This window comes from Macaca fascicularis, chromosome 6 (genome assembly GCF_037993035.2).
Source record: "Macaca fascicularis isolate 582-1 chromosome 6, T2T-MFA8v1.1".
Lineage (NCBI taxonomy): Eukaryota > Metazoa > Chordata > Mammalia > Primates > Cercopithecidae > Macaca > Macaca fascicularis.
Window position 1 is genome coordinate 78,375,152 of NC_088380.1, and position 24,024 is coordinate 78,399,175.

General features: G+C 41.3%; 1 long non-coding RNA gene across 1 annotated transcript; it reads left to right on the top strand.

Moving 5' to 3' along the window:
- Positions 1–455: 455 nt before the first annotated feature.
- On the top strand, positions 456–22,567 carry LOC135971114 (uncharacterized). Its single transcript, XR_010587195.1, has 2 exons — positions 456–552; positions 22,305–22,567. It is a non-coding gene; the product is annotated as an uncharacterized lncRNA (long non-coding RNA).
- Positions 22,568–24,024: the final 1,457 nt, after the last annotated feature.

Here is a 24,024-nt window from a genome sequence, read left to right on the forward strand (position 1 = left end):
CCTCTATTTGTTTGCCTTTCAAGATTTTTGTGAAATTTTATGACACATAGAAGTTCTCATTGTTTGTGAGATCAACTATAACAGTCATGTTTTCTTTAATGATTCTTGGCTTTGGTATCTTGCTTGGAAATGATTTTTCTACCCCCAAAAACATCAAAATTATTCATTCATATTTTATTTAACCTATACATTTTTATCTTTTATAATTGTTAAAAGGAAAATTATAGACAAATTAAATTTAACAGAGTTTAATTGAGCAAAGAACGGTTTGCAAATAGGCACCTCCCCCACCACCAGAATAGACTCAGAGACACTCCAGCACTGCATGTGATCAAAGAGAATTTACAGACAGAATTAAAAAGTGATGCCAGAAACAGCCTGATTGGTTACAGCTCTGTGTTTGCCTTATTTGAACCTGGTATGAACTATCAGCTGCCTTTCGTTGGCTAAAGCTTGGTGATTTGTACAAGAGTAGGTTGCAGTCTGTTTACACATCCAGCTGGGTTTCAGTTCACTACGTATGGAGGAAACTTTAGGCCAAAAGTCTCATAGGTAAGGAGACAGCTTTGAGCTAAACTTAATTTAACATAATTATTAATTGATTGAATGTGTGTGTGTGTGTGTCATGTATGAGGTAGTGATATAAATGGTTTGTACCAATTGGTTGATCATTCTTCCCAACACCATTTATAGATTTATCCAGTCTTTTTTTTAACTGATTAGAAATAATATTCTTATTGTATACCAAAACAACACAAATACACAAGTGTACGTACATAGCCTTGGGTATGTTCTGGCTTATATTGTTGAGTTCCATTAGCCCGCCTTCCTATTCCTGAGCTGATACTATATACATTATAATCATCATGAATTTAAGACGGGTTTAATTTTATGATAAGGCAAAAAGACACCCTCATTATTATTCTTTTCAAAAATATATTAGCTATTCTTAAGGGATTATTCTTCTGAATAATTTAGAATTATTTGGTCAAATTCCAAATAAAATGCCATTAAGATTTTTATTGGGATGGCATTAAATTATAGATTAATCTATAGAAAAAGAACTTAATATTTTCAATAGGAAGGCTTCTCTTTAGTCTCACATTAGGATTTTGTAAGTTTCTTTTCCTATTGTTCCTGGATATTTCTTGGTAAGTTTGTGAAAAGTTGATTTTCTCTGGCCCTTCTCACCCCTTGTTTGGTCACATGCAGGGTGTTGGAATCTCTTTATCAGATTTACAGTTGTAAGACAGGTTTGTATATCTATAGCTCTCAGGCAAAGTTTCACTTCCCACAGACTCCTTCAGTCTTCTTGAGGTGGCACCTTCCCCTGACCTCCACTATCTGGTTTCTGCTTCCAGAGAAACCATTTAATCATTCTCATTTCCAGCATGCTCTGCTTCCTGGGAGTTTATTTCCTGCCACAATGCTTACATCATGAAGACTATAACTCATTGTACCGGTTTGTTTGTTTATTTTTTTCTGCATAACAAATGACCACAGGCTTAGCAAATTAAAACAACACACATTTATTATCTCACAATCTCTGGAGGGCAGGAGTCTGAAGATGGCCTAGCTGGGTCCTCTGCTCAGAGTCTCACAAGGGTGCTATCAAGGTGTTGGCTGGCTGCATTTCTTTCTGGGTCTTGAGATCCTCTTCGAAGCTCATGGGGCTGCTGGCAGAATTCAGTTCTTGCAGCTGTGGAATGGAGGTTCCTGCTTTCCTGCTGGCTGTCAGCCAGGGCTGCTCTCAGCATCTAGAGGACCCCTCTGTTCCTTGCATGTGGCCCTCTCCCAGGTCCACTCATGATATGGCAGCCTACTTCTTCAAGGCCAGCAAAAGAATCTCTCGTTACAGCCCACTAGGACAATTCTTAGATAATGTAACATAATCACAGGAGTGACATCCATCACCTTCACCTTACTCAACTGGCTAGAAGCCAGTCACAGTTTCCATTCACTCTCAAGGGGAGGGGATTATTCAAGGGTGTATCCATCCCACTCACAGGCCTTGGACCATTGTCAGCCCACCACTACTTCCTGATCACCTTTTTTCTGAGATTTGGGGTCTTGGTCTAAATATGACAGGATGGCAGCCTGAGTGGGGACAAGAGGCAGAGGGGCAGGTGGCTGTGGGAGCAACGTAAAGAGAGGCACTCTGCTCTCCTCACAAAACTGGAAACGTTTCTGTTTGATATAGGCACCAGGTCTTCAAATCGGGGAGGCAAAGTGGAGGTATGACATATGAGGAAAGCTACACCAGTTATTCTTGGTTCTCTCCATCTGGCTTAGAATTAATGTCAGTTTCTTCAAAATGCTGGAATTTGGTTGTTAGTCATTTTTCATTTTTCAGTGTTGTACATGTTATCTTTTTTAAAAATCACTTTGTATATATGTTAGTGAGAAGTTAGGGAAAATGGCGAGCTTCCTGATGCTTTGAACCAGAGTTTCAACCAAGCCAGTTTCTGGCAGGCTTCTGCTTCTGTCTTCTCGAGATGGCACCACACCTCGGTTTCTGGTTCTTTCAAAGCAAGTGCAAAATTGAGAACAACACATTTTATAAGAACTTTATTGGGTCCATTGTGCTACCTCAGGGAAACCAAAGATATAGCTAATCTATACCCTGCCCAGGAAGCTGTGGGTATCAGAAACGTATCTGCAGTACGGGTGGTCATTTCTCCTCCCAATAACCTAGTGAAGTACATATTATTATCCCACTTGATGGAAGTGGAAACAGAGGCTTTGACTAAACAAGTAACTTTCCCATTATCGCACAACTCAAATCACACGTTGCCTAACTCCATAGCTCTTTCTATCACATTATACTTTCAGGGTGGGGGAACGTCTTCTGAAATATCGAGAGGCATTTAATAATAATCAGCGAGTTTCTTCCAATCTTAATTCAGCCTACAACCTCACAACCCTAATGTACACCTTTCTGAAATAGGGAGTTTTTTCACAGTAAAAATGGACAGCATTCGTGTTCCTATCATTACTCTATACCACCTTTGCCCCACGAATTTTACAACCTGAAAAGCAAAGTAAGCAAAGTCAGTTACTGAGAGATCTGGTAAGCACACAGAGCGACCACACTCGAATACCTTGTCTCATGTCTCCCTGAAGCGAGTCACACTCAATGGGGGTAAAAGCCAGTCAGAGGGAAACTCCCTTCTCTCTTTTGGGAAGCTCTCACAAAAGTCTCCAGGGGGCACTGCAGCCAGCCGGGGGAAGTCTTAGTCTGTTTGGGCTACTGCAACAAAGTACCATAGACCGGGTGGCTTAGAAACAACAAACATCTATTTCTCAGTCATGGAGGCTGCAAAGTCCAAGATCAAGGCATGGGCAGATTTGGTGTCTGGTGAGGGCCTGTTTACTGGCTCATACATGGCCCCTTCCAACTGTGTCCTAATATGATGCAAGGAACAAAGATGCTCCCTTGGGCCTACTTCATAAGGCTGGGCCCTGGTGACCTAATCACCTCCCACAAGGCCCCACCTCCTCACCGGGAGTTAGGATTTCAACATGTGAATTTTGAAAGGACACAAACGTTCAGACCATAGCAGGGGAGGACACAGGTGCGAGAGTCAGAGTTCCTGGGTGCTAGAGTCAGAGATCCTGGGGCCGGGTGCCTGCCAGCTGCCTCCAGGGAAAGATCATGTGACAGGTGGTGGGACTCTAACAGACACACACCAGGAGTAAATTCCTAAACAGCAGGTGATACAGAAACTGAGGGAGATGTCTTACAAAACAGGAGACCACACAGCATGCCAGCAGGTGGAGGTATAGACCCCCCAGGTCTCCCAGTCCCCACGAAAATATACAGCTGCTGCTGACCACAAACCCATCCCTCCAGTTGCCCAAGCTACATACCTGCCTGCTAACTAGGTGCAAGTAACTACTGAAACCAACCTCAGCACATTCCTAAGTGTTTATAGGTCATAAAAGGTCTATTTCTCATGCTTAGTACCCTCATTAGGCCCAAGTTTTAGGCCTGCCTTGGGTCCATTCCCACAGCAATCTTGGGCAAGTCATAAAATCTTGCCCATTATCAGTTTCCTGTAATACAGTAGTTCTCAAAATGTGGTCCCCCAGCCAGCAACATCAGTACCTTATGAGAACTTCTTAGAAGTGCAAGTTCTTGGGCTCCACCCCAGACCTACTGAATCAGAAACTCTGGGTATAGAACAGCAGGATCTGTTTTGACAAGTCCTCCAGGTCATTCTGATGCATGTTAATGTGGAAACCACCGCTCCCTCCAATACCTCATAGAATTGTGAGAATTAAATAAGATAATACATTCTGTTCTGCTACCATTTCCATAGTACGAATTAGCCCATCAGAGATTGATCACAGAGAAATGACATCAGTATAATGTGAAAACTGCACTGGTTTCCATAATTTCGTAGGTAATTTTTGCTAACCAAGAAGTCCTGAGATAGCAGGAGTAGAACCATAACCTTCAATGGGAAGGAAAAGGCTTGAGGTTTGGCTGCTGCAACAGCAGCTGAAATCTTTTTGCTGTATTCCAGGAAATGTTTAAATGAGTACCTGCCACCAGGGCTACCTTCTCAGGTAGGTGCACCTCCAGCCTCGTGAGCTCTCAGCTTGTGGAAGGTTGTCTGGCTTCCTGCGTGCTCCTTAACAACAGCCCTGTGACTCCAAGCTACATTTCCATTGCCCTGTCCCAGACCCTGCCAGTGCCAGTCTAATTAAAGGGTTACCAGCTTTTCATCTTTATTGCTTTTGTGCATTTTAATACCCATGTGGCAGCTTCTAGCCTCTCAGCTGCTGCCAAGGTGGTCCAAATGATCTCCCCGGGTAGCAGTGATTGCTTTCCTTAATCACAGTTGCATGAGATTTGAATGGTCTACCTTGGCCCTATTTTTCCCAGAGGTCCTATTATTTTTTATGCCAAGTTTTGCAGACAGCAACATTTTCTAGAAAGTGTAATTTTATGTTATAGAAGAAATGCCTGTATATGTAAAGTACCTGGCAAATAGTAAGGGCTCAGTCATTATTATTATTAGTTCATGTCTACCATACCTTGTCCTTGAAATGCTGACCAAAAAAAAAAAATGAGCCAAGAAAACCCTGCAGTGACAATTCTAATACAAGAGCAAAGGAACACAGCTTCATATAGCAGGTTTTGATAATGAATGGCAGAAGTTCTTATTCTCTTTTGCCAATATTTTTAATGACAGTCATTTGAAGCAATTTCTCCTGTTTTTTGCTGTTGTTGTTGTTTTGTTTTTTCCCAGTTTGAGTAGCCTTTTCTGAGACATGGGGATATTTTATCTACTCCTGTGTACTTAAATATTTAATTACATTCCATCTCTTTCTTTTTGACTTTAGAAAATCAGACACTTACTCTTAGAAATAGCCAAGTGGAGAGTAATTATCTTGGCCATAATTCTCTGATGTTTACAGAATATGGCACTCAGACTTGAAATCTCCGATGGCCTCTGCTGGAAGGGAGTTCAGCCTCCTCGTCTGACATGAATGGGAATTGAGGTCTGGCTCGAGGTCTAACAGCAAGATAGTCTAGCCATGAAAGCCAGCCAGGTGTCCTGGCTTCTAATTCAGTATTCCAGCTCTTAATGTTTACTCTCTAGTTACGTCCTGCTTCATGAGGTCACTTAAATTGTTTCCTCAAACCTGGGGTCACAGACTAGTGGTCTGTGGGCCAACTTCAGCCCACAGACATGTTTTATTTGCCCATGTCATATATCTTAACAATTGAGAAATTTCACATTTAAAAAAATGTCTTGCCTCACTTGAAAATTCAGAACATCTGGCACCTCTGAGCCAATATTCCCAGATGGCAACAATCAGCCCAGCTGAAGAGCACCTTCCCCTTTCAACCGGGATGAGCTCACTCAGAACTGCCGGGGTCCCCCCAACTCCCCATTCCTTGACATGCATACACACCTTTCTGTGTTAGTTTGTTAGGGCGGCTGTAGCCAAGCACCACAGATTATGTGGCTTCAACAGCTGAAATTTATTTCCTCACAGTTCTGGCAGCTAGAAGTCCAAGATCAAGGTGTCGCCAGGGTTGGTTTCATTCTGAGGCCTCTCTCCTTGGCTTGTAGATGGCTCTCTTCTTCCCGTGTCTTCACATGATCTTCCCTCTGTGCGTGCCTGCATCCAAATTCCCTCTTCTCATAAGGATATCAGTTATACAGATTGCGGCCTATCCAAAGAATCTGCATTAACTTAATCACGTCTTTCAAGACCCTATCTCCAAATGCAGTCGTATTCTGAGGTACTAGGGTTAGCACTTTAACAAGTGAATTTGGGGGAGACACACTCAGTCCATGACACAGTCCTTCCTCCTTTAGATTACCTGCTTGATCCCAAAGGCATTTGAATCTGCAACTGTGACAAACAGAAAACCTTGGTTTGTTCTTGAACAACTCAAAGCTTCGTGTCTTCTTTCATGAATTAAACAGCTTCTCTATGAAGTACCTTAATTATGAAATGCATGAAGTATACTTAGAAGAGACATAAAATTTTAAAGACAGGAAGAACCTCAGAGACTATCTCCTCCAGGGGTTTCCAAATCATTTTAAGTCATGGAAACTTCTAACAAAAGTCAACAAGGAATTGATACATAAAATAGCCAAACTCCATTCCTGTTTGCCAAAATAGCTACTAAGGGAGCTCCAGAAGACATTGCACCTCCCTATATGAAAATCATTTGAAAACCACTGATCTAATCAAATTATTTGGGTTATATCTGAGGAACCTAAGGGCCTTCCACACAGCCAAGGTCACACAGAGCTGGAAGCAGAACCAAATCTGTCTCCCGCCTCCCATGGCTCCGGGTCTCTATATGGTTCCAACCAGGATCTGGACAAGGTTGATTGAATAATACTTGTAGGTTGGTGTAAAAGTAATTATAGTTTTTGACACTACTTTTAACAGCTAAAAGCGCAATTACTTTTGCACCAACCAATATCCTCAAGACAGGAAAATCCTGACATTTTGTTGGTGAGAGGAGCAAGCTGGAGCTGAAGCCTAGGAGTCAGGAGGCCCAGATTCTAACTGTGTGTTGTCCATTCTAGCTGTATAACCCTGAGGACAAAGAATTTGGCCCCTCTGTTCCTCTTCATATTCAGCACACAAAGGGTTCGACTCTATGAATTCTAATATATCTTCCAATGTTAAAATACTAGGATCCTGGAATGTTACCCTTATGGTAATTATGCTCTCCTTTACTTATGCTCTATTGATGTGAAAGGACCATGATAACTTTTGTCCCCAGAGGCATGTATACCAGCAATGAGCAGGCTCACCCTCCCCACACACAGAGCTCCTCTGGGCCCTGCCTGCTGACCACCAAGGCCACCTAAACATTCATACTCCAGCTTGTAATCATAGAAAAGAAAAAAGAGAAAAATTAAAAAGACCTTCCCCAGAAGAGGTAAAACCATGTGGCCCACTCTTTGGTCAGTAATATAAACCAAACATTTTGCACCACAGGGAAAGTGGAAGCAAAAGAGTAGGAAGAATTGCTATGCTGTTTGGGAACTGTAATTACATGACTCCAAAGTGGAAATGGCAGGAATTTGTTCTGCAACCAACATTCTAGTAACAACAAGCATATTACTTCATGAGGTTACCTGCCATTGAGCATAATAATTTTCACAAGTAATTAGCATCTCATTTTGAGCCAAAATCTATGATCCTCAAACATCCAAACTTTGGCTACCACCAACACCCACATCCTCTTCCTCTTCATGGACACACAGCTGGACTACCTTTTCCAGGCTCCTTTGCAGTTGGCTGGAGCCAGAGAACTGCCTCTGACCAGTGGAATGTAGGCCAGGTGTTACACATCTCACCAAGCCTGGTCCATAAAATCCTCCCACATGTGATCCTTGCTCTTTTCTCATATGCCAGTTGAATGCAAGGGACTTTGGAGGCAGGGAGAGGGCAAGGCCAAGATGAGGAAACCTAGATCCCTGAATGACTGTGTGGAAGAGAGACACACCCCCACCCCCATCCTCCCTGTGATATGCACAAGAAATAAATGTTTATTTTGTTTAGTGACTGAAATTTGAGAGGAATCAGTTTCAGCAACTAGTATTTTAACTTTAACACATGTATCTTTTGAAGTATGACAAGCCTACTACTTCTTGTCTCACTTACTAGACCTTGATATATTTTAAGATAGCTGTCATCTAAAGGTAATAAGAAGACAATCTCTTGACCCTCTTCTCCCTTAGTATTTCTCCTCTTTGGTCCTTCCCCAATTCAAACAATTCCCCAATGTATAATCCTGAGCCCATCGCATCAGGGCAGGAGTTTGCATGGGAGGAACACTGACAGTCTCTTTCTCCCTAACATTTATAAAAACCTAAGCCCTTGGTATTAATAGATGAGAGAGAATTCCCAACAAAATCAGAATATTTGAGACAAATGTCATTAGTGACAGAAGTGGGACTGAGGGGACTAGCGTTTCTCCACTCCCAGGGTGGAAAAATATTCCATAGTCTCAACAGTTTTTCTCAACCAAACTGCCATGGTAGAATTAAGCCTTAATGCCCATTGTATCAAATGAATTAACTTCTATAAACTAGAGTGACACTTATCATCCTTGGGAGAATTAAAAAAAAAAAAATTTTCTGAGTTACATGGTTTGTATGAGAAAGGCCGGCTGGAGGAAAGGAGAAAGGAAAAAAGAAAGTGAAGGCATCAAAGAATCCTGGACAGCAAAGAGAAAAGTGCCAGGGAACCAGCAGAATGCCAAGGCCATGTGGCGAAGGAACTTGGCCTTGTTGAGCTGGTAGAGGCCAGGGAGGTAGCAAGACCCAGGGGAGGGACCTTCTTCTGACCCAGGAGGTGCTTCCTGGGCACCTTCTTCTGGTCCAGGAGGCTTTGAGTCAGTGACAGCACCATTCTGGAAGGAGCAAGGCTGGCTGAAAGGAGATCCCTCCAAGCTGTAACCTGCGGGACCAACTATTAAGAATTCTCTGGGTCGGGGAACATCTTCATTAATATCTTTGAATGAAACTCAGGACTTCCTAAAATTTCCATGTCTTTTTCTTTCACCTGTCAGGCAGGGTATTCAGAAGGCCTAAAATGATTAGGCCAGATACTGTTCAGTCAATGCTTTCCAACTGTAACATCATTAAGAGTGTGTGCTGTTTTCTCTCTGTGTTGACAAAGAACTCCAAGATACCAGCACAGTCCTTCTTCCAGTGCAAACTCAGTCTTTGGACCTCCTAGAAGACTTCCCCAGACCACCACTGTACTGACAGGCTGTGTTTGTTCCTTCATTTGATGTTTGGCCAGGGGGATATCCTTCCTTAATGAAATCAGAGTCTGGAACTTTACCCAAATTTAGGTTGGTGCAAAAGTAATGGCAGTTTTTGCCATTGCTTTCAATGTCAATGTAGCAATTCTGTAATAACAGGTCATGAGAAGAGGAAGCTCACCACAGGGGCTCCTGAGAAGACATTGATTACCAAGGGGAGGGCTGGTAAGCATATTGTTGGGATGAAATAGTTAGTGAGCAGGTGAAAAACAATAAATTAAAAATTTTAAATTTTTCATAGCAAAAGAAGATATTTAATAAGTATAAAGTGTTAAAGCTGGGAATTAAAGTAATATTCACTTAGGAGTACACAACAAACATAAAAAATATAATTACATCTATAACTTGAGAAATATTCATGTGTTATCTTACCCTGGGGCTTTGCATTTTAAGTGAGAGGAATAATACAGATCAACCCAAATTACTGAAGGCCCTGGAAGGAAGATTAAAGGAATTGAGATGGCTTTATTCTAGTGATAAGAAAGCCAAGGGAGGGCTAAATCGCTGCTTTCAAATATTTTAAAGGTTAGTCCCAAGACACAGGCCTGCTGAACTCAGCCCCTGGCCTTTCCCAACTCAGAGCCCTTGAACTCAATAGCTGACAAAGAACTGCTGTCTTAAGTGGAAAGTAGAGTCGGAAGCTCTCCCATCCTCCCCAGCAGCTTCCTCCTGGGCTTGGGCTCCCCGGATGGGTTACTCACACTCCTATCCCTCCACCTCATCCATTAAGTTAGAACATTTGTGACTCCCAAACCATTCTCCCCAACCAGTTGGGGCCTTACTGTGTCTAACACCCCACTAAGCTGCTCCTCCTCAGTCCTCCTGACTCTGCCTTACTGTGGCTTCTCATAGCCTCTTTCTTATAGCTTTTCAACAGCCATCTAATGGACCTCCCTGACTCAGCTTCTCCATCCTCCCTCAACAGTACATTTCCACACTGCCCCAGAGCTCCCATCCAAAACACAGATTTGATGATGTCACTAGCATAAATACCGGCAGTGGACTTTCCGCAGGCTTAGATTTTCATTATGAAAGGTATTTTTAAAATATCTGCCTTGGCTTCTTTTTTCATTCAATCCCATTAGCACTGCTCTCAAGCCCCTTTCCAAACTGACTCATTCAACCAGTCCCCTCTCATTTGCCCCGTCCACCCGCACTGAAGACTCTGCTTCGGCCACATTGGACACTCACAATTCCTCGAACATCCTCCTGGTTCCCTGCCTTTCTTCTTGCAAATTCCTGTGCCTGAAATGTCCATGCTTATCTCCTCCATGTGGAAGAATGTGAGTCATCTTTCACAACTCTGGCCAAAAAACACCTCTCTTATGCCTTCCCAGCATCTGGGCAGAGGTTGTGACTTCCTCCAGTGGTTCCCACAGTGCTTGGTCCTGAATTAGCACTTGTCACATATTATAATTATTTGTGTACATTTCTGTCTTTCCCATTCAACTGTCAACTTCTTAAAAGGAAGAACCATATCTTATTTATTTGGGTTTTCCTCTATTACTATTATATACTATTTCCTCTATTACTACTATATACTATTACACAGTATCTGGTGTTTAGTACATATTTGATCATTGTGGAATGAAAGAATAAGCTCCCAGTTCAGGTTCTCTTCTAGTTTACCTGCTATAGCCAGCCTGGCCAGGAGCTGGGAGTGTTCAGCTTGGAGCCAGAGGCAGGATCCCAGGAGCGGGTTAAGAGGAAGTGATTGACAACTGCCCACAGTGGCTCCCGCTGGGCACATTTTACATCCCAGGGTCTGGATCAAAGCTGGCAGTTTCTGCCCTGTCTATTCCTAAGTGTCATAACTGGAGCAAAACGCCTTCATCAGCCAGTCTGGCCACACCAAAACACGTGGGTTGGACAGCAGAGGCTGCCTGGCTCTTTTCAGGTTCCTATGGATACAGTGTCTCCCTTGACCCACTGAATTCATCTGTGTGGGCAGCTGCCTCTTCTGGACTGCAAATACACAGTAAGCAGGCGTGTAGGAAAGGAAGAATGGGGTAGAAAGCACGTAGGAGGAGGGGAAGAAATAACTGAGAGAGAGCCTTTGGGCAGAAGTGGGCAGGCAGGAAGGTTTGGTCTTTTTGTTCCTACAGAAGATGTTTTTGAAAAGCTTCTTGACAATCAAACAGACTTTTGAAAAGAGTTATTTTTGCTCAATATAAAATGTGAAAATCACCAGTGGAAGATTGCCTCCCTTTCTGCAGCCAGGGCAGAGCTCCTGGATGTATTTTGATCAGTAACTTCTAGACACATCCTTCACAACCACAACTGGGCAGCCAAGCATTCTGACACGTGCTTAACTAAGACACAAATTAGGCAGCCAATTTGTAAAAATGTAATATGGCGTCTTTTCTCCTTTCTGCTTATTTCATTGATAAACACACATTCATGCACATTGATGTACACAGTAATAATAAAAATAGTTTACATGGCTGACTCTACAGTTTCTGTAGAGCTTTTGCTTAGAGCTTCACAATAACTCAGTGAAGTAGGCAAACTGCACTGATGAGATAGTATGGTTTCCGAGTTACTCAGTGGAGGTGCAGTCTAGACTCAAGCCCCGGACTCCAGCTTCCAAGACAGGCACACTCATTCCCACATCCACACCCCCGACCCCCATTCCATGCCTGGCTGCCGGCTAAGCCACAGGCTGCTCCACAGTTGGAGTGTAAGAGATAAAGAAAGAGGAAATGAATGGTTTAAGTTGGGATGGGCATCTTGACAAAGTTGTTAGAGTCTACCGGTTTTTTAAAACCCCACATTAAAGTAAAGCAAATAAATGCATGTCTAATCATCACTCTACCAGCTTCTAACGTTTTTGCTCGTCACTTTCTCTGAATTTATACATGGAAGACTTTTGAATGTGGTTCCTACACTGAACCAATCTCCAAAATCGAGGTCGTGACTTCTGTCCCCATGGGGGCCTGTAAGTTGAGGTCCATATGGCAGCCCATGATGGCGATCCTTTCCCCATGAGCCACGGGATGTCTCTGGGCACAACACAACGCCTTCTTTTCAACAGCATTTTATCAGTTTCTCAAATATCTGTATTTGTAGGCCGAGTGATGACAATACACTACAGTTATAGAACATCACAGTCTCTGGAGAGCCTTCTATTTCATACACCCTACCCCCTACACCCTCCCACCATAGAATCCCCTCCCTGGCCATGAGGCTGATAAGACAGATATCACCACTTTAATTTTACAGATTCAGATATATATATATTTTTGAGACAGAGTCTTGCTCTGTCACCAGGCTAGAGTTCAGTGGTGCGATCTCAGCTCACTGCAACCTCTGCCTCCCGGGTTCAAGCAATTCTCCTGCCTCAGCCTCCCGAGTAGCTGGGACTATAGGCACATGCCATCATGCCCAGCTAATTTTTGTATTTTTAGTAGAGATGGGTTTTCACCATGTTGGCCAGGATGGTCTCAATCTCTTGACATCATGATCTGCCCACCTTGGCCTCCCAAAGTGCTGGGATTATAGGCATGAGCCACAGTGTCTGGCCACCTGGCTATATATTTTTTTTATCAAGCTCTAATTCCACAGTTGACTGAACTAAACGATATACTAAGCAGGACCCAAGTAACTAACCAAAATTTAAGAGAAATTATTTGAAATTGAGAAAAAATATTTGACTCTCAATGCTGTTAAACATGATATGACTAACTCCCACTCTACAATGTTCTTCCAGTTTTCCCATCCATGGACCCTGCCACCAAGCAAAGAAGAGGATTTACATATGACCAATTTCAGCAGAGCAAATGGAGAAATTATATGGCTGTGTTCCAGCCCTGGCTGGTTATATATTTTATATTTTATAGCTATTTCTCTGTCAGAATTATAAATCTGCCACACACACGAAAAGGTCTAATTTAAAATGGGGCATATCAGAAAATCACAACTCAGCAAAATATGGCATTTTCCTGACAAATACTGCATAACTAAGCTTTATATGCACATTGTGGTTTTAGAGACTGTCCAAACTACGGGGTGATTTGGGACTTCAGTTCCTCATCCCTGCAGGCTGGACTGATTTCAAGAAGATAATTAAAGTCAATAGTACCTGGTATATGAAATCAAACACCTATCCTCTACTCCCTGGGTTTGGAAGATCAAGGATAATAAGCCTGTCATAAACCAAGACAAAGGGCCACCAGGGAGTGACAAATCCCTATCAGGTTTAAATTTTGTCAGAACAGTCAGTGTAGAAATAGAGTTGGTGAACACGCCAACCCTCCCTGTAACCTAGTCTGAGCAGCATTGAAGGAAAACTGGCCAGGCCTTTCAGCATGTTGGTAAAAGCCACCCCCTGACAGCCTGGAAAGGAGCAGAAAATTGGAGAAATGTTCTGGAGAATAGAACTCATCTGTCCCGCCAGCACTCAACATAACTGTGGCCAGAACCTGCTATTGGATATTTCCATGCAGTTACTAATAAGCTGTACATAAAAACTACCTGGAGGCTGAATCTGACTCTGGGATTTGGTGTTAAATACCAGAGCGTATACAGTGTCCTGCCAAGGATAAACTTTTGTAACCCTACATTTACACACTCTACTCCTTGAGCCAGAAAACCTCCTCTTGAATTTTATTCCTATATCATCTTCATCATCCTTCAAAGTTCAGCTTTAATGTGGTGTCTTCTCAGAAGCTTTCCTTGACCATGTTTGAAGAAACTGAACTAAAGCTAATCTGAAAAGCTTGTAAATACAAGACTCGAGTTCTGTTACATTTCCCTTGACCCTTCAGAAATTCTAAGCCCCTCAGCTAAATTTAGTCATTAAAAGATCACCGTCCATTATTTAATGTTTTAAGAATAAGTCATACTATTTCCTAGTTGACTGTTAGTGGAGCCTACAGGGGGAAATCATGGCCATTCCTAAATTCCTCTAAGACTTGTGTCACTGCAGCATCTTGGTCTCTACTGGTGATTTATATTCTTTTCATTATCAGGTTAGAAAGAGGTGAGGGTACAATCAATGGATTCCATATCAAATCAGAAGTCCTAAGTTCTGGAATATGTGATTGAACTTGTGAATAAAAAACATCCTGGGATTTGGGATATCAATTCAACTTGTTTCTTGCACCATTATGATAAGAAAAAGGAGAATTCTTTGTAGTTTATTATCTCATGTCTACATTATCTTAATTTATCTTCCCAACTCTGCAAAGCAAGCAGAGCTGATATGCTGTTTGTTAGTGTGCAGATATGAAATTGAAGATCAGGGATTGAATAGTTTCCTCAGGTTCCTACAGCCATTTCCAGAGCTGTCTCATGTTTTCTGACCCCATGTCCAAGTTCTCTCCAACACAGTTTTTCCCAAGCAGATTATAAGGACTCTACCCACTTCCACAGCAGGTCCTCAAATAATGTTTCATTCAATATTATTTCATTATAACATTGATGAGAAGGGAAAAAATAGATTCCTGCCCAGGGCCGCTGTCTTTGTGGAGTTTGCATGCTCTCCCCATGTCTGTGTGAGTTCTTTCAGGGTCTTGCAGTTTCTTCCTACATCCCCAAAATGCGCACATTCAGTTCATTGGTGTGTCTAAATTGTCCCTGAGTGAGTGTGGGTGAGTGCACCCTGTAATGGGAAAGTGTCCCATTCAGGGTTGGTGTCTGCCCTGTGCCCCAAGCTGCTGGGATAGGCTCTGACCACTGTCGACCCTGAACTGGAATAAGCAGTTGAACAATGATCTTGCTTGTTTGTATTAATCTTTCTTAAATCTATGTATAACTCAAATTTATTTCAATGTTTAATATCCAAAGTATTTTGGTGTTTATTCAGAAGTTTGATGTTTTGAGATCAAAAATATGCTGTAGGAACTTAATTCTTGTTATATCATTTAGCCTATGGTAAAATTTCATGATACACTATTTTGCTTAAAGTTGCAGTTTCCAAGTACCTGTCAACAATGTTAGGTGAGGACTTACTGTACTGCTATCTGAATAGTCCCTTATATAAGCAATTTATCACACAGATTAAACTCCTTTATAAAGAGGTACTTTAACAATTTGACAGCTGAAATCCTTCAGGTGGACCCAAAAGGTACTCATCTGGTATTGCATTCTGTTCTCTCTATAATGGTCTAGAGTAATTTCATTTTAATAGTTTAACTATAAAAAATATTCACATTCATTATTAATACATTAGTTTATGCCTTTAAAACAATTAGTCTAAGGCCTTTGAACAAACTTTAAAACATTTTAAAAGCAGCATTTAAGGAACAGCTTGCATTGTTTATTCAGTTCAAAAAATATTCGTTGAGCACCTATCAAGCATTGTCTAGGGCAGTAAGAAGGCAGAAGTGGTGAAGACAAGGACCCTTCTCTAAAGAACTTAAAACAGAGAGAGGAAGTCAAATAAGAAAAAATAAATAAATGCATATATTTCTCTAAGAACTAAATTGGAGCAAGGGCAGAGGGTTCTAGAAGCAGAGAAAGGGCACTTGATCCAGGGTCAGATAAGCCTTTCCAGGGAAAATAACATCAGTGCCAATAATTTGGGAGAACAGAGTGTTATAACATGTTTCTAGCCTCATCTGTACCTCCAGGGCTACTGGGGAGCTCCGATGAATATTTAAGCCCACATGTCCCTTCCCACTTCTTTGCTTCACCCACTCTACTCCTTTAGCCAGAAAACCTCCTCTTGAATTTTATTCCTATGTCTTCATCATCCTTCAAAGCTCAGCTTCAATGTGGTGTCTTCTCAGAAGTTTTCCTTGACCATGTTTGAAGAAACTGAACTAAAGCTAATCTGAAAAGCTTGTAAATGCAAGACTCAAGTTCTATTACATTTCCCTTGACCCTTCAGAAATTCTAAGCCCCTTGGCTAAATTTAGTCATTAAAAGATCACTGTCCATTCTTTAATGTTTTAAGAATAAGTCATACTATTTCCTAGTTGACTGTTGGTGGAGCCTACAGGGGGAAATCACGGCCATTCCTAAATTCCTCCAAGGCTTGTGTTACTGCAGCATCTTGGCCTCCAGCTGATGCCCAAGGAGTGAGAGATAAAGTTGCCCCTTCTGTTTCACTGGATCCCAGCTGGAGTACGTGAGGCAGCTTAAACAGTGACCACTATCAGACTCCTTGGTCAACTGGTGGCAATTTGGGGTGAAAACATGTCAACATTACATTGCAATTTTTTTACTCTAAAATTACATAGTGGTTCCTTTGACCATCAGTAAATCTTTACAAATGGGATCAAAACAACTTTCTTTGGAGACACCACGGGACTAAAGAAAGAGACAATATTCCTATTATAGAATTTTGCAAACTCTCCGGATGTCCTAACAATAAGTTACAGATGTTTAATCCTAAATTAAGAAGCTAAATATAATGTGGACTTTACAAATGGCAATTTTCTATAATTTGAGGGAAATATTTGGTAGCTCAGTTCCCACTAGAAATGTTTGGCAATGATTCTGCTCTCTGTTAAACATCTCTGGCATGATTCCCTAAGGACAGAATCATAACAGAGAAGACAACAGATTTTTCTTTTAAGAAAAACAACATAGAATTGATCAAGAAACTATAATTTGAATTTTCCTCTGGGCATGTGGGTATTGTTCTATAACTGAGAGAAGCATTAAAATATCAAAGGAACTACATTCGTATTTGTATTAATTCTATTGAATCATTTATTGGCTTATCATATTTTGTGTTATTGCCTTGTTCTCCTTTGTTTTGAAAAGAAACTTTATCAGTTATCCTGTGTCATGCCATTTTATCTCTTCATTCTGCCTGCAATAAGATATCAGCCTAATATTGTCAGAGCAACTTCCTACAATGATTCTTTGTTCTGAGAAAAAAAAAATTGCATGAATAGTACATTATTAAAACAGAGAAGGAAGTGTGTTTCATTTATTATTTATTTAGTGAATATTGTCATGGTACCAGGTGCTTTACAAAAGACAAATAAAGTGAAGCAATAATATGGTGCACTTGGATCTTACATTTAATGTAAGGATCTCTGAGTACTTACCAAACATTGACTCATACATCAACTCACTTCAGATAGTATGTAAAGGTTGCTTTAAACCTACAGTCAACTTTACAGAACCTGCTGTAAAAAATGCTCCATGGCACCAAGCACTGTACAGCCTTGCTAGATTGTACACTATCTTGCTGGATTGCTGAGACCTCTGAGGACACAGGGAAAGATGAAATCACAATGGGAGTGGGGCTATGAGAGATGGTGGGTGAATTTTGAAGAAAGGAAGCTAGAAAAAAATGGTAACAAATAGAAGAGAATCTGGGGAGCTGAAAGCTAAAGCAGTGAATTTCACAGACAACTGACAGATAACTTCAGGTTCTAAACAAATGCAAACTTGACAGCTGTCAGAGTAAATATTTTATTGAGCTTAGATTTGGCTCTTATCTTTGTCTAACACGTTCATGACTTCTGAAGTTGGTTTCTTCTGCACAGGAGAAAATTTCTCAAGATTTTTCAAATATGAATAGCCTGGATTGTATTTTTCTAGTCGCAAAGCTGAAATCTGCTCTATCCTTAATAATTATCACATATAATTTGCTGCATACCATCTTGATGTGAAAGTTGAAATTAGGAAAATCTTATCAACTCAGATCACACTAAATTCTGAATCTGTCAAAAGATAACCAGGAATCGGTAGAAGACTATGCTTCTGAGATTTGTCCAGTAATGCCCAAGCAGGGTCATGGCTGTGACACAGCAGAGGCCAAAGGCAACAGACAGCAACCATTCAGGTATCCCTGATGTCCCCCTGCAGGCCTTCACAGAGAGTCAAAACTCAATATTTCAAAATGTATATTTTTTATCTCGGAAGAGTTTGGTGACCCCTATACTCAGAAAGAAAATGGACAACAGAGGGCCAACAGCCAGGTCTTCTATTACTATTTCAAAATTAGGAAGCAGAGACCATCCCTGTGCAGAGGATCTCAGCTTGAGCCTGGCTTTCTGCCATCCACTTGCAGAGTCCAGGCCTCTCTGGGCCTAAGCTGGTGGCTTGGGCCAGATGGAGGTCTAGTGCATTGGGAATGAGCAGCCTCTTGGGAACAAGCCAGCGTTGTACCCGATGCTGGAAAGTGTATGATCTGGGCACATTACCGTCTAGTGGAGTACCAGGCAAAATTCCACTCTCAGGGAGGACGCAGGTACCCCCAGGAGACACCTCATTCTAAGAGAGGAAGAAGCCAGGAATAGGGCTGAGTAACAAAATGTTAGAATTCAAAGAAGGTGTAGGAGGAATCTACATGGAGCGAGTGGTCACTACTCAATGCCCAGCCCAGTCCCTCAGGCCACATGTTAGGTCCTAGGGAGAGGCACCATAACAAAACTTGAGCAACTGTTTCAATAGCTGTTTTAGCCCACTGGGCTCATGTCCCACATCTAACACAGTGTGACACAAAAGGACGGGAGCCCTTCTTCCTGACTCTGCCAGAGGCCATGGCTAACATTGGCACTCAGTGATCACAACTGAGCCCGCCCTGCCGGACAAGCCTAATACGCTCAGCAAGAGTGACTCCTGGTTGGAGAACAGGAAAGAGGAGCTGTAGCCTCGGACAGCTCAGATCCCTAGGCAGGAGGGCCTGGGGACACTTGTAAACCTCTCCTTGAGGACACCTAGATTACTTGAGGGAGGAAAAAAAGAACATTATTAGAGAGCTTATGAGAGCTGTTTGAGAAAATAAGGTATTTGGGGTTGGGATCTGAATAACTTTATGTGTCTGAACTTTCATAACTTTCCCACATTTGCAATATCAGCTATTGTCTGTTTCAAAATCAATACATGACAAGAGATTGCACATTTGTCTTCAGAGAACATGAGGAATAGGTTAGATGAAAACCCACTCCACAGACCCTATTGGGAAGAACACAGCAAAGTCATGGAGTGGATTATTGGTGGAAGAAAGAGAAACAGGGTAATATTTTGTGTTCTGCAATAAGAAAGAAGGTGGAGTTTGAAGAAAATGACGATCCCCAAAAGGACTTAAGAAAAGTAATGTAAATATCTTAAACATTGGGGAAGAAGAGGGAATTTTCAAATTTCATGTAGGAGTGGACTGTGTCTAACTATGTAGCAGGATGTATTTTCCTCTTCAACCAGTATGCTTATTACAAACAAATTAATCTTATCTATATAGAATTTAGCCATGTAGTACATTTTTCTTTTAATCTTCTATATACAAACATCCATTAATGTTTTTTGATAAAAAGATAATTCCAAGTCCCTAGGGGCCCCCTGTTGGCAACATTTTATAGCCATTAGTTGAGTTACTACGTAGGCATTAAAGTAATAGAATTACATTTCTTTTGCTATTCAGGCCCTTTTGGGAATTCAAACAGCTCTTTACAAACATCAGGACCAATTAGGGAGGAGATACTGTGTTTTAATTCACAGACTGCAAGAGGTTTCTCTGACTGGTCAGGAAACCAGTAGGATCCAAACAAAATGAAATGTCCTAGAAGCAGAAGGATTTACAATTGTGTCTGTATTTAGCAAAGCATTCCATAAAGAGTGAAAAAATACAGGCTCTTCTTGCTCTGTTTGGTTTTCCTCAAACAATAATCATGCTAATGATAATACTGTCTGTGCACTATGCAAACACACTTTACTCTTCCTTCTTGCCTATGTCTCTGTAACTGGGGCTCTTCGGGTTGAATTATTTGCAGTGGCTAAGAAGTGACCTGTGATGGCTGCTGTTCTCTACTGTAGAATGGGGACCCCATAGCAAGAATCACAGTAGGATTACCTTAGTTAAATGCACTGTTAGAGAAACGAATCATCAACTACTTTATAATTTATTTGCCAAACAAGATTTCTCTCCTCTTTCCATTCTATGTTTCCTTCCACTTCATCTATTTGGGCCTCCTATCTCTTTACAATGCCCCTTTTAATTGGGCTGCCCAGGACCATAGTAGGCTGCTCACACATGAGCAGCCAGAGAATAGGGAGAAATAATGACTACACTCCACCTGCCTTTTACCTTGTTTACCTGTGTCTGCCTTTCTCCCTTTTGAATGTCTTTTGACTTCCTCCTTGGGAGTAGTCTTTTAGGCTTCCAAAGCACTTCTACATTTCCTATCTGTATCCAGTGATTTAGCCTATAGTGCCATAAGTTCAGGGATAAAAAATAACGTGTTCACATAGCAATGTTTCCATTTTGATTATGTTGCCTGATCCTAAACAGGTAATCAGATATATTCCGAAATGCACAAGGATTTATGGGTATTAAACCATCTTTTAAAATGTTTTTAATTGCAGTTTTTCCAGTTGTGTAAAGTATAACCTTTCCCAGCTTCTGTCTCCCCAAATGACTTTTCTGACTTTATTATAGAAATAGAACAAGAAGTAAAGCATAAGAGAACTACCATAAGCATGAGGAGATTGGGTCAGGATGCAAGGGTCCTCTGAGGATGGGATCTACAAAAGCTGAGCTATAGATTCTATCTATCCATCAATCCATCTCTCCGTCTACTTACTGCCTAACTATCTTTTTTACACGTATAGTGGGCATCATGCTATTGACAACTCCCTGGGGTCTACCCACTCTGCAAATTTGTCTGTCTGATGGTTGCCACTTAATGTTCTTAGGCTTCCTCTGGTTGTATCAGATTCCTTTTCTTCATGCTGCCATTGCAACCTCTGCATATCCTAACTGATCATATCACTTTGTATCATAATTGTAATTGTTACTCAGTAGCTATCTGTCACTGTAAATCTTGAAATTTTTAAAGGCAGACTCCTGCTTTTCCCCCTCACATACCTCCCCCCGAGGCCATCTGCTCCTTTGCAGCTTGGAAGGACACAATGATTAGCTGCCAATAGATACCTCACTGCCAGAGGGGAGAGCCTGTCTGAGAATGCAGGCAACTGTGAGGAAGGGAAACAAGAGGTAGAGAAGAAGAAAGACTTCAGGAAGGCAAGGGCAGTCTGATGTACTTGTGAATCTTTTGTTCAATATAAAGATGATTTCCAGGAAAAAAAGAAAAAAAATCTTAGCACCTACTTTAACCATCTAGTATCTATTTAAATTTTTAAGAAATAATAATGGAAATAGTCATTGAAAAACATCCTGGTTAACAAAATATGACACCTGACAACTTCATATCCATTTCTACCTGCCTATTTTCTGTTTACTTTTTTTTCTTTTGTTGATGTCAAGGATAAACCAAAATAGGAACACTTTTCAAATTAATGAATTAGGCTTTCTGACTATGAATATAGGCTTGAAATCTCAGGCACGTCTTGATCTCTGTTACATGAAATACAATCTTCTAGAAAACAAAGACATAGTTGACAATCTTCTAGAAAACAAAGACTATATTTTACTGGCAACCTCAAAGACAAGCTCATTACATTCATTACAATTTAATATGTTTCTTAATGACTCATCAGCAAGACATAAAATATTGCATTTTGAAAAGAAGTCTCATTTGGATGTTAATTTGCAAATAAAAGTCTGGAAGAAGTTTGTATAAATTATTTTTGTAAATATATGTACATAAAATATCTTCTAAAATTTTAACAAACCAGTGAATAAAATCTTCTTGTGAAGAATGATCCAAAGATAATCACCCTGACTTGGAATAATTTTATCACAGTCTATCTACAGTGAGCTCCTTTAGTAATCTGAAGGGTGAGATTAGACTCTCATTATGAACTACTTATAAACATCATTTAAGATGATGGGAAAGTAATTTGAAGAATTTGGGGCCTGGTAATGAGTTTCCTTTGAAGTTGAGGAGGGGTGGCAGTGGGAACAGAATTTGAGATAATTGCCGGTTGTCTCCAAGGAGTCCAAATGTTGATGAAACTTCTGTGTTTAATAATTAAAGATGCTAACCTCAGAGAAAGATGGAGCCACGTTGTCAGTTACCCCTGGATACTTCCAAAGCCTGCGTCTTGGTCTAACAATCCACTCTGACTTTGTCCTCCTCCTCCCACTTAACTCTCACTTCTGCACTTGCTGTGTCTCCATTAGGCACTGAGAGGAACAATTGAAAGCATGAAGAATGGAAGAAAACCTGCTTAGGAAACTGGACTCTGGCAGCATGGCACACTGAGTTCATGCAGTATCCACCTTCCTGCCTCACGTGCCTTTCTGGAGAACAAGGATAACAAGGATATCTCTCCCAGGCATGTTCAGGAAATCAACCAAGGTTTGCCATACTCTGAAGTTCATAAACTTTGCACATGGGTTAAGTCCAATTAATGCATCCATTAAAAAAAAAAAAAAAAAAAAAAGACTTTTCCTAGGAAAAAGGAGCAACTCTGAGCGCAGTTTTTTCTTCCCATTTATTTGAACCTATTGCTAGACTCATGAGAACTTCAGTTAATCATACTATGCCTGCAATATTCTCCCAGGATCAACTACCATGAGAACTCAAAGTTCATTTGCAGTGTTCTACATTTGTCCTGGGTGACCTTTAGTCTAATCAAAAGTGTCTCTTGGTACAGCTGTGAATTCTAACGACTAGTAGAGAGAGTTGTGCTCATTTTTGCTTGCCAATTCCCAGAGTATTCTTCTGGTCTAGAGACATTTTATAGCCAGGCAAGCAGAGCACCTAGAAGCAGCAATAAAAAATGGAAAGGATGGCCACCGATTGCCCAGAAAACAAGGTCAAAGGCATGACCGCACCTGTCTCAACTTGACTAATTACATCTGCAATGACTAGTCCCAAGTAAGGCCACATTCTGAAGTACTGAGTGTTAGGACTTCAATATATAATATTTCAGGGGATACAACTCAACCCATAGCAACTAAGTTGTATCTAAATCAGTCACTCCCCAGTTCTGGTTTAGGGCCAAAGCAGATGGGAACTGCAACCTCCCTCTTGGATCAATTTCTTCCAGATCAAGTCTTTTCTGCTCTGCTGTAGGCCACACTGTGTGACCCTGTCTCTTACAGACCTCCCTGATCCCTTCACCTCTCCCCACTGCCGAGACATGCTGTCTATTGCTTCCTGCTCCCCCCAACCCAGGGAGGGGGTAGAGGGAGTAGTGGGTGGGGGAAGCCGCTGTTTGTCACTTCTCTTGGCTCACAGACGATACGGGCCCCGGTAAAGAGTGGGTCAATAAAACACCTTTCCTTGGTGTCAACCTATGATAACACAGGAGCTCTTAAAATTGCTAAAACTGAAGTAACCAAGAAAACTGTATTTTCCCTCATAGGTGGGACTGCGCAGCCCTCTGAGAGCATGTTCAAATAACAACATATGTCTCTCTGTTGTCTTCATGGGAGAACAGATTCTGCTAACTAAAGGATTTTGGATTTCTAGAGTAGGGTTTTCAGGGCTGGGGGCAACATTTAATTGCTCAGATCAGTCAAAGCAAAACTGAGTTCTACCAGTTTTCCATCTCTGACCTTCCTCTATTCAGTGACTACCACCAGCACCCCCCACCACCCCACTTAACAAATGTGGAATCTAAGTATTACCAATGTGAAGGTAGTTCCAAATCATTTCATAGCCTCTGGCACCTGCAAGTATTGCCCTGCCCAGGATATTCCAAATGCAGTGAAGTAACACCAGAAATGATGTTTTCATCTGCATCAACGTAATTATGGGAGAATGGATTTTTAGCACTGAATGTGATTTTAAAATGTCACTCCCAGAAGCTGGACATTCGGGCTCTCCTTCATATTGTAGAGCAGAAATCTTTAAGCTGATAAACTTGCAATAAAACAAGTATCTAGAAGGTGG